This window comes from Citrus clementina, unplaced genomic scaffold (assembly GCF_000493195.1).
Source record: "Citrus clementina cultivar Clemenules unplaced genomic scaffold, Citrus_clementina_v1.0 scaffold_2, whole genome shotgun sequence".
Lineage (NCBI taxonomy): Eukaryota > Viridiplantae > Streptophyta > Magnoliopsida > Sapindales > Rutaceae > Citrus > Citrus x clementina.
In genome coordinates this window covers 25,680,214-25,691,839 of record NW_006262688.1, presented here as the reverse complement: position 1 = coordinate 25,691,839, position 11,626 = coordinate 25,680,214, and the positions used below count along the sequence as shown (strand labels likewise).

General features: G+C 28.8%; 2 long non-coding RNA genes across 6 annotated transcripts in view; both read left to right on the top strand.

Annotated features, from left to right (window-relative positions):
- The first annotated feature begins 7,833 nt into the window (after nucleotides 1–7,833).
- Nucleotides 7,834–11,096, top strand: LOC112100781. Of its 5 annotated transcripts, none has more exons than XR_002907078.1 (7): nucleotides 7,834–8,049; nucleotides 8,487–8,619; nucleotides 9,098–9,145; nucleotides 9,917–10,008; nucleotides 10,113–10,484; nucleotides 10,554–10,658; nucleotides 10,741–11,096. It is a non-coding gene; the product is annotated as an uncharacterized LOC112100781 (long non-coding RNA). The 5 variants fall into 5 exon arrangements; XR_002907076.1 differs by having other exon boundaries at nucleotides 9,098–10,008; nucleotides 10,113–10,318; nucleotides 10,402–10,484; XR_002907079.1 differs by lacking the exon at nucleotides 9,098–9,145.
- A 16-nt stretch (nucleotides 11,097–11,112) lies between these two features.
- Nucleotides 11,113–11,626, top strand: part of LOC18051651 — a 1,184-nt gene continuing 670 nt past the window's right edge. The window contains exons 1-2 of the long non-coding RNA XR_002907080.1: nucleotides 11,113–11,172; nucleotides 11,287–11,587. This is a non-coding gene — a long non-coding RNA (uncharacterized LOC18051651). The remainder of the gene's footprint in view (nucleotides 11,173–11,286; nucleotides 11,588–11,626) is intronic.

The following is an 11,626-nucleotide window of genomic DNA, read 5'->3' as shown; positions in this document are numbered from 1 at the left end:
ATCAAACTCACCCGCAACCCGCAGCAGGTTTTAATTTTTTTAAGAAAATCACCCGCTGCGGGTTTTGACTATTACTAAACCCGTAATGGTATCCTGCGGTTTTTTACGGGTTTGTACATTTAAAATCATAAATGTTCAATACATAAATTTACAATAATAATCTCAAATTCCACATACCATACTCAATTTTAAATTTAACTAATGTAAATGAAAAATTAAAATTTTAGCATCAATCCAACACAAATGATAATAATTGCTATTTTTATATACTAATTTGTGATTTTTTTAAAGGATTTGTGTATTTTATACTAATTAGTATATTATCATTCAACACAAGCTCCAAGAGAAGATATTCATTTCATTCACCATCATTAGCACCCATCCAACATGATGCCTACAATAATAATTAAGATTAATATTTTCCAAAGAATAATACTTTTCAACTATTAATTCGAAGAAAAAAATTATAATAATGAAATAATTCATGCATTAAGTTAAAGAAAAATAGACCATGCAAAAACACTTTGGTTATTCGGCACTTTGCATAATTGCATTATTTTTTTATATTTTTTAGATTTAAATATTTTTAATTAAAATTAAATTAAAAATATTTAAAAAACATATTGCAAGTCTAGTGGATATTCATGCAGGTATCCACCGGATATTAGACTAATACCAAATTCACCCACATCCAAGTGCGGATTTTAATTTATAATACCAAACCCGTCCGCAACCCGTAAAATTATCTGTAGCAGACGGATTTTGATGGGTGGGTTTGAACAGGTTTGCGGGCGTGCAATTGCCATCCCTAGAGTAGGTATAATAAACATTTCTTTCTTTTTCCAACTAATAATGGTGGTATCGACACGGAGGTTTCACTAGACTACTAGGCCAAAAGGGAAATGTCTAGATTTTAAAGGATCCGCCTAAGTTACATCTATAGTAAGTTACAACCAATTTTGTCTTTTCTAACTTGGTTATTGTAAAATTTCTTTGAGCCCTTACACTATGTTTTATTTCAGCAAAAACCTTATAGTATCAAATTTGTCCTCTATAATTTTAAAATTTCCAAAATACCCTCCATCGAATTATAAATATAATATTATTAAGTGGATTATTATTATAATTATAATAATTATTCATAATTGTAAATAATTATATTATCGTAATTATAATTATAATTATAATTTTTAAATAGATTATTATTAACAACAATAAAAGTATTATAATTAATTAATATATTAACAATAATTAATAATATTTTTTAGTTAAATTGTTAATAATAATAATAATTAACAATAATAATAATAATTAATTAATTTTTGAATAATAATAATCAAAATAATTAAAATACAAAATAATAATTATGATAAAAATTAATTAAATATTTTCTTCTAAAAAAATTAAGAATTTAATCGTAATTTATTACAATTTAACTCATTCTGATTTTGATTCTAAGACAAGTAAACACATCAATGGTAATACATCTCATTCTAATTACGATTCCTGCAGTTTAAGTAAATAAATTATTCTGATTCCAATTCCTCATTTCGATTCTTACTCATTCTTATTCCAACTAATTTCGATTCCCGTTTAATGACCTCATTATAAAAGTGTAATCATTTCATATATTTTTTCCCATTTCTCCTCCCCCCCTTCTCTCTCTCTCTCTCTCTCTGATGATTCTAATGGTGGATTTAATTTTCAATAAAGGTTATTGATGAAGAGAAATTAATAGTGGAGAGGGATGGATTCAAAGGGAATTTGTTTTTTTATTTTGTTAATCCTTTTATCATGAAAACATTAATTATTATGAGATGATATTATAAAGAAGATGAATGGTAGTATCCTTAAAAATTTTGTTGATGATGAGTGATGAAAAATGAGATACAATAATTCTTCAAGAGAGGAAAGCGCTTTTTTTACTACTAATTTAAGAATATTTTTATTTTTTTATTAATATTAGTGTGCTATGATAACTAATGTGTCGTTCCATTTAATTTTTTTTAAATTAATTAATAATAATAATAATTGTTAGTTATTATTATTAACAATTTAACTAAAAAATTATTATCAACTATTGTTAATATATTAATTTATTATAATACTTTTATTGTTGTTAATAATAATAATCTATTTAAAAATTATAATTATATTTATAATTATGATAATATAATAATAATAATCCATTTAATAATTATTATATTTTTAATTAAATGGAGGGTGTTTTAGGATTTTAAAAATTATAGGGGCAAATTTGATACTATAAGGGTTTTAATAAAATAAAACATAGTGTAAGGGGCTCAATGAAATTTTACAATAACCAAGTCGAAAAAGACAAATTTGGTTGTAACTTATAATAGATGTAACTTAAGGTGCGTTTGAGATTGAGGTTAGACAGCTGTAGCTTAAAAACTACAACAGTAAAGTGTTTGGTAAACACTAGTTGCTGTAGTTCGAAAGTTATGTTAATATGATTTTTTACTTGTATAATGGAGAACATATTATATCTTTAATAATTTTGTCAGAATTATTATTTAAAATTTATATTTACTACATATTATTAACTTTTGTTTCATAATTATAATTTTTTTTCTACAACAACCGTAATTTAAAAGTTACAGTACCTCTGTTACAAACGCTCCTTACGGATCCTCCCTTTTATAGTAGTTGCATAAAATTTTAATGTGAACCTTCATGTGGGTATGGCATTGTCATATTCATGCAATGAATGTGACTTGTGATTGTGAGCCCATGCAGGTATGGGATTGGCTTTGGTTTTCTCAATTTGCTGGCTCAGTGGGATTTCGCTAAAGCTCAATGGGCTTCTAGTAGAAGGCTTGAATATGACAATGACGACTAAAGAATGTCCAATTTATTGGATGTGTAATGACGTTTCATAACGAATCTCCCACCGAGACAGCATAGAATTAGTTTGAGGAAAGCAAAAACCTTCATTCAAAACATTAAGCTATAGGAGTATTGCAACCTGCAAAAGCTAAAGACTGAAGGCAAGAAAATCGTCCCTTGGAAGCAATCCTTGAATGGAATCAAATCAATTATTTTGTAAGACATATCCCGGGTAGGAGCAGCGCAGCAAAGAGTGATTCTTACAAGTCTTGTCAGGAGCTGCAGAATTAGAATATGAATCCCATCAAGCTACGACCAAATAAAGTTCGTCTTCTATCTGAAAAGCAAACATGCCAGTCCGGCTATCCAAATTGAACGGGAGTTTGTAGCATTGAAGGAAACGCTAACTGATCTCATCTCCAGGAATAAAACAATATTCTCTCAGTCGAGGCAGGGAAAAGACGGTGACAACATGCAATTGCTGGGGCTTGATGGTGACCGCAACTACAATTTTATGGTCCATGATTTTGCCACTGTTTTAGGGATAAGACCAATTGGATAGGTTTTGAAATGATTAACAAAGGTACATGCCAGAATCGAAGCAATAACTCAGAACATGTCAACTTTCATTTAAAAAAGAATCCATCATACAACAGAAAGAACATGATGCTATGGGCAATAAATTTGTGCTTTAACCAGAAGAGGCTTAATATTGAGCAAAAGTTTAAACAAAAGCATCTAATAGTGTTACTTCAAAGAAAATGTTGCACAGGTAGTGTAGCAGATAAATGGTCAACAAACTCAAACCAGATGCTAATGAATAACATAAATAAGCAAACGGTGTGAAGCTGAAGTATCCTACCTTTGAGAAACCATAAATGAGCAGAGTGTTAATTAGATTGAATCAAATTAAGCAGCCATGGATCTGAGCAATAATATTGTTATAATATTCAGTAAACCCAGCACCAAGTCAAATAAATACAACCCCAAAAATCCATCTTTAAGTTGGCATGGATTCAGCCGAGTTAGGAGTTCCCATGCATACTACAAAGAACTCGAAAATAAGACAAATCAAACCTCAGCAGTTAAAATAGTGAGTCCAATCGCCTTAACCGATATGGCAAGCTATTAGTCCTTACAAATCCCCTAAACAGAGTTTGCAAGCAAGCCTCAGCATCTAAAATAAGCTGAGGTCACAGTAGCAACTGTAATCCTCAAACTTCAAACTGACCTCTCACCCCATCAAAGCAAATTCCCAGCTAAACTGAATTATCTGTCTATTTAGACGTGGCGGGTTGGCTAACCGAGCGTCCAAGTCCAATTTAAGAGAACACTTGAGTTAGAAAGCCGCATAGCGTTGACCAGAATATCAACAGTAATTGACTACTGACAAGGCAGATTGCATATTACTACAATTAGCCAAGAGTTATGGAGTATAAGCAAATCCAAGTCTCAACCAAATTTCAGTTACCAAGATCTTTAAAAAAAAAAATCAATCATAATGAATGAGCTAGCTAACTAAATTTTAAATTAGAGCAATACACAATAAATTTATTAAAATTGCCATAAAATTTTTGCGTTTTTTAATTTTAACCTCCCAAAGTTTTTTCTATCATAACTAGCCAAACACCCTATTTTTGGATTAAATTACCCTCATCACTTTCATCAAATTTACAAAGGCATGCCACTTTTTCAATTCCAGCACAATTAAATACGGATCTTTCTCAACAACTTAACAAACCTTCATCACTCTCAACAAACCTTCATCACTCTCAACAAACTTCATCACTCTCAATAAATCAACAAATTCCATCAAACAAACATTGCATAATTGAAGATATAATCATCAATTGGAGAGCTTCTTAAAATTAGTTTATTCTCTTACATAATGTAAACCTTTAATCTATTGATTTTATCAAGTAAGTTTGAAATTAAAGTAGGTTTTGTTGCAAATGTTGTTATTTTTCATTCATAAAACAATGTGATTTGTTAAAGTACTTAGTTTGAGTTGAGAAATAAAGAAAAATCATTGAAAACACAAAAAAAAGGGCAAAAAAGAAGTCTAGAACAAATGAGACAGGCAGTGGAACATGTGCATGTCTCACATAAACACACTGTGTTTATGTGCGACAGGCACCTGTCCCACTGCTTGTTGCACATAAACCCACTGATTTTATGGAGTATATGATTTTGGATTTGATTTGTCTCGTTGTAAGTTTCAAAACGGTATATTATACGCCTAAAATGGACACATGTAGCTTAAGTTATAGCTTTCGAAACATATCTGAAATTTAGTGAGACAGGTAGTGGGACATGTGTATGTCCCATTGCATTACTCAGCCATAGCTCTTGAAGTATCGATTTGATTTATATGATTCAGTTCAAGAAATTTAATATTTTTCTTTTATATTAGTTATATTTTTTTATTTTTTAAGCTAAATTTAATCATTTTTTTATCCAATTCACTTGTAATCACTATTCATTCACATTTCATTAAAAATACTAATTTTAGACAATCTTATAACAAAAAAGTATGATTATATATATGGGTCATTCTATAATGCCGTAACTAAATTTATGGCATTGATGCCGTAATGGACGTGGACCGTTAAATTTGAATAAAAAATCTCTACCATTAATTCTAAATAAATAGGTAACCTGTTACCTAAGTAGCAGGTAATTACTCTTTTTTGTTCAAGTTCCAGGTTACATTTACCAATTTTATCTGTGATTTACAAGTTTTATGAAACTTTTACAAGTTAATGTTGATTTACAAGTTTTATGCAACATTTACAAGTTTTTGTTTTATTTACAAGTTCTTCTTACAATTTACACCTGTAACATTAATTTACCTATTTTTTCATTAATTTATTAGTTTTATGTGTGGTTTACATATTTTATGTTTTATTTCTCACTTAATGTGAATTTACTAGTTCTATGTCATTTTTCTAAGTTTTTGTTTTGTTTACAAATTTTTCGTACAAATTACAACTCTAGCATTAATTTACTCATTTTTTTCATCAATTTATTAGTTTTATGTGTGATTTACACATTTTTTTGTTTTATTTCACAATTAATGTCAATTTACTAGTTCTATGTCATTTTTATAAGTTTTTGTTTTGTTTACAAGTTCTTCGTGCAAATTACAATTCCAACATTAATTTACCATGTTTTTCATTAATTTACTAGTTTTATGTGTAATTTACATATTTTTTGTTTTATTTCACACTTAATGTGAATTTACAAGTTCTATGTCATTTTTCTAAGTTTTTGTCTTGTTTACAAGTTCTTCTTACAATTTACAACTCGAACATTAATTTACCATTTTTTCCATACATTTACTAGTTTTATGTGTGGTTTACATATTTTTTGTTTTATTTCACACTTAATGTGAATTTACTAGTTCTATGTCATTTTTCTAAGTTTTTGTTTTGTTTACAAGTTTTTCGTACAAATTACAACTCCAACATTAATTTACTCATGTTTCCATCAATTTACTAGTTTTGTGTGTGATTTACACATTTTTTGTTTTATTTCACAATTAATGTCAATTTACTAGTTTTATGTCATTTTTCTAAGTTTTTGTCTTGCTTACAAGTTCTTCTTACAAGTTCTTCTTACAATTTACAACTCGAACATTAATTTACCATTTTTTTCATTAATTTACTAGTTTTATTTGTGGTTTACATATTTTTTATTTTATTTCACACTTAATGTCAATTTACTAGTTTTATGTCATTTTAAAAGTTTTTGTTTTGTTTACAAGTTTTTCGTACAAATTACAACTCCAACATTAATTTACTACATTTTCTATCAATTTACTAGTTTTTTCTATTTTTTATTTTTTTTTATTTTGTAGACCAATTTACCACTGTAATGCTAATTTACCCGTTTTACCTTCAATGTACGAGTCATACGTGTGGTTTAAAATTTTTTTGTCTTATTTCACATTTATTTGGAATTTATGTTATTTAGTTTAAGTCAATTGCCTCAACTTAAATCCAACGTGAAAATGGTTAAAGAGTTGGATTATTGACATTTTATGATTTAGATAGAATGATATAAGGGTGGGCATGAGTTGGGTTTGATAGGGTTATTGAAATTCTAACTTGTTCTACTTTTTAATGAGTTGAGATAAAATTCATCCAATTTAACTAAATAACACTACAACAAATATGGTCTTTGGTAACATTATATTGTAGCATTTTTTAAAGAATGTTACCAAATATTAATTTATTGTAATATTTTCTAAAGTAACGCTACCTTTGTAGTATGAAAGCCATTACATTTTGGTTTTAATGACACTTGATAATTACTGGTAGCATTTTTGTATATGCTACATATAATATTGAATTATATAGCATCTAGGAAATGCTACAAGATAAGATTAAATAAAATAGCATTTGAAAAATGTTAAGGAATAGTAATAAATGTAATAATATTTTAAAATAGCATTGGTAGCATTCCATTGGTAGCATTCTGATTGATAAAATACAATAGCATTTGAAAATTGCTACAAGACAAAATGATTGAAGCATTAGACCGTCAATGCCTATTGGTGATATGAAAATAAGGTAAATAGAATATCAATTAATAATTTAACATTCTAAAAATTCTACAAGATAGTATTAAATATAATATTATGTTAGGTATCCCAGCATCTAAGTCTCAACAGATGTGGCACTCATCTATTTAATGGCGAATAACTAATTTTATAAGTTATGAAATTCATCATCGAATAAACGTGTGATAAATAGTATTGGGTCTCAAGTTGAAACTTAAATACCAGGATCCATAATATTATTGTCAAATATAATAACATTATTTTTTGTGAGTAAATATAAAAGCATTTAAAATTTTTATAAAATAGTAAAATTATAAAAATAAAAAATGGGCTAAAAATTAAGCTAAAGATATATAAAACGGGTAGTTTTAGTAAAAGGCGGGTACTTTATAAAAAAATTAAAAATGCCCATTATTTTATTTCACTTCCCGCGATCCCTTTCTAGACAATTCTCCTCTGCTATCTCTTCTCCATGCCCATTGTTCTCTCCAACTCTAATTCCAACTAAATCTGAAAAAAAAAAGATAAAAATAGAGAAAGATGAACAACGATTCCATGGGCACTTCACGTATGTTTGTTGATTTGAGAAAGATTACTTGGATTTTGGATGATTTAGAAGTGGTATCATTGATTTGGTAAGGATTCTTGCTCCGTTACTCGTGCAACTTCAATTTCATTATACCCAAGGTCAAAGCAAATGCACATCCCCAATCTGGGTGTTTTTTCTTCCATCCACTTGAGCAATTAATGATTAAATTATTTACTATTATATATGGGTCTGATGGTTGAACATTTAAATGGAAAAGTCATGTTATCTTGTTAATTGATTTTGGATTATTGATAGTTTTATAATTTATTATTATTATTTTTTTCTCTTAATCCCTAGCATTCTAGCAATATCTACAATTAGCTGCATCAATATAATTTTTTAACTTATATGCCGTTATTATAGATTGGCCGGTTATGATTTCTTTCTCTTTTGATCAAATTGGTCTTGGGTTTTGATTTATGATTGTCAGTATTAACATAATTTTAATTATAGAATCTCAAAATTCTTGTTTGGTATGTGTAGTGTTAGCCTTTGATTGAGGAATTATCAACTTCATACTCAATAGACTTGCAGCAACGTGCATATCAATTCTGAGGCAGGTTTGGTGAAGAAATTTAAAGTCAAAGAACAAAAGTGCAGCCAATACAATTTTCTGGTACTATTTATTTTATTTTAATATGTTTTAAAATTTGTTTACAGCAACATCTTTTAATAATTATTAATCGTTTTGTATTGTGACTTTTATGTTTTGTATTCTTAAATTAATTCTTTCTTTTTGTGTGTTTTATGTTTGTTTGGGTAATGACAGACAAAATATATATGTAAGACTTTAATCATTCACGGCTTTATTCTACATTATATCTAGGTAGTTATAAATAATATAAATTTTAACTGATGAAATGAATCATAAACTGAGAGAGAGCATTAGCATAGATCATTTAAATTTTAATTTTTTTCATAGTTAATGATAAATGTTGCTCACACGTGAAGTAATGATTTATATGCTTTCGCATAGATGAATATATGAAGTATATAAATTAAAATGACTCTCATTGTACAGGGTTAATATATTTATATGTATGTAAATTAAAAATAATTTCAAGTGGTTAAATGATATATATTTGTGGTACCAGGATTATTGGACATATGATGATGAATAAAGATTGGATCCACCTTAACAGGTAATAAAAGATGATATTTAAGCAAGATAATAAAACTATATAAAAAATATACATTATTACTAATATGTAATTAATACTATGATTTGGTAGAGCTACTAACAAGTATATGCAAGCTACTTCGAATTTTGTGAATTTGGCCAAAAGAAATGCAGGGAATGTAGATAAGATTTTGTGTCCCTATAAAGATTAACGAAATCTAAGTCATCATCATGTGGAGACTGTTTATGAGCACTTGATTTTTAAAGGAATGGATCTTACTTACATAACTTGGTTTCATCATGGGGAGAAACTAAGTATAGATGAAAATCCTAAAGAAGTGAAAATGTCAGACACACATAATTTATATGCAAATGCAAATATGGAAAATGAAGATTATGTAACACCTACACTAGGAAAAGATGAAGACTTCACTCAAAGATTAGAAGATGCAGAAACTCCATTGTATCCAAGTTGTACAAGACACACAAAATTATCAGCCACTATAGCTTTGTACAAACATAAAGTTGTAAACAAATGGTCTGACAAGAGTTTTGATGGATTGTTAGAACTGCTGCATGATATGCTACCTGTGGATAATGTGTTTCTTAGATCAGTTTACTCAGTGAGAAAATTGTTAAAGACATTTGATTTAGGGTATGAGAAGATACATGCCTGTGTAAATGATTGTTGCTTGTTTAGAAAAGAAAAAGAGAATATGGATAGTTGCCCAACCTGTGGGCTTGCAAGATGGATCTATTGGTGAGGGATCTACCTCGTTATCATCTTTTTTAGGATCTCTTGTACGAGAGCATGTACCGTATACAATTTCATATTGGAGGAAACTTCCTTTGAATTTGAAAGAAGTGTTATGGGAATGTATTAAGGTATGTAGCTCTATTGTAATTTAAGTATATATCATTTGGATGAAAATACATAATTGAATGGAAATTAAAATTATTTTGTATTTTCAATTAAATATAAATTGCAGAAGAGATACAAATTGGATGGACAATGGCAAATAACTTATGTGTTCTAGGAGATGGCTGGGCTTTGGAGGGCTTCAAAATCAAGGTTAGTTTAGAAGATATTGCAAGCAAAAATGAACAAGAAAGAATGAAGTTAAGACCTGATAACATCTCATCAATGAGCGAGTGGAAAAGTTTTGTGAAAGAAAAAACAAGTGAAAAATTTAAAGTAAGTGTATTACTATATTAAATTATGTAATTATGGCTGTAACTATGCTACTGAACAAAGTTTATATTAATTGTGCAAGAAAGAAGTGAGATTTAAAAAGATTAGGAAGAAACAAATCCCACAAACAACAGGTCGTAGAGGACTTGCTAGAATGACAGAAGATATGGTAAAAAAATATTTCTTTTAGAATAGGATTTTAGCTGAGCAATCATTTCTAAACTATTTTCTGTTACAGAAAAAAAGTAGTGGAAAAACTGAAGTGCCTAGAGTTGATGTATGGATATGAGTACATACAAAAAAGGACGGTCAACCTGTGAACATTCCAGCTGGAGAGACTATTGTAAGAATATCCATTTATTTAATTGATATGCTTGTTTTTATCATCTTTTCATGATGAATATTACTTTTAAATAAATTTTCAGGATAAATTAAAAGAAACTTTGCAAGATCCATCACAACATTCTTTAAATAATCTAAGAGATGATGCTCTCTCACAAGTACTTGGGCCTGACAATTCTCATTTAAGAGCTATCGACAAAGGAGTCACCATTTCAAAGTTGGCCATACTATCACAAAAGGACAACATTATAGCTAAGTTGACACAATAACATGATGAAATTAAAAAAGAAAATGCTGAAATGAAACAAGAACAAGATGAAATGAAGAAAGCATTGTCCGATATGCGAAGTTTAGTTGAGGGGTTACAAAAAAGGCAGGCATGTACTATGTTTTACTCACTTTTATGTATTTGTTATAATATTTAATTACTGACTTTTTATTTTTCATTTTAGAGTCATTTTCATGAAACCAAAGCAAGTGAGAATCCTCCGAAAACACCTTTGACTTCTCCAATGGTAAGAACATTATTTACACTTTTAAGTTTAGTGAAAGTATGAAAAATAAAATGCTGAAGGCTTATTACTAATATTTTTTTTCTTAATTAAATTGTCTTTGTGTTGCTGTTAAAGAGTGTGAAGGCAATCCCGAACATTACTAAGTGTAAAATGCTTGATTTGGAGGGGTCTGATACAGTTGTGGCTGAATAGCGTTGGTCATCAAGTGATCCAAATGCACTTGTTCATCACATTCCTCTTGGTTCTAATGCTGTAAGAGTTTGGGTGGATATAGCTAGGCAGCCGCTAAAGTTTTTGTGGAAAGTAACACCTTATATTACTGCAATTGAAGAATCTGTTGGGAGTACAATTGCATGGCTAGCTGATAGAGTTATCATGTTTGCTCCCAACTAACTTTTCTAGTCCATCTATTTAGGTATTCTTTTACATCATTTTATTTTTTCCAATGACCTCA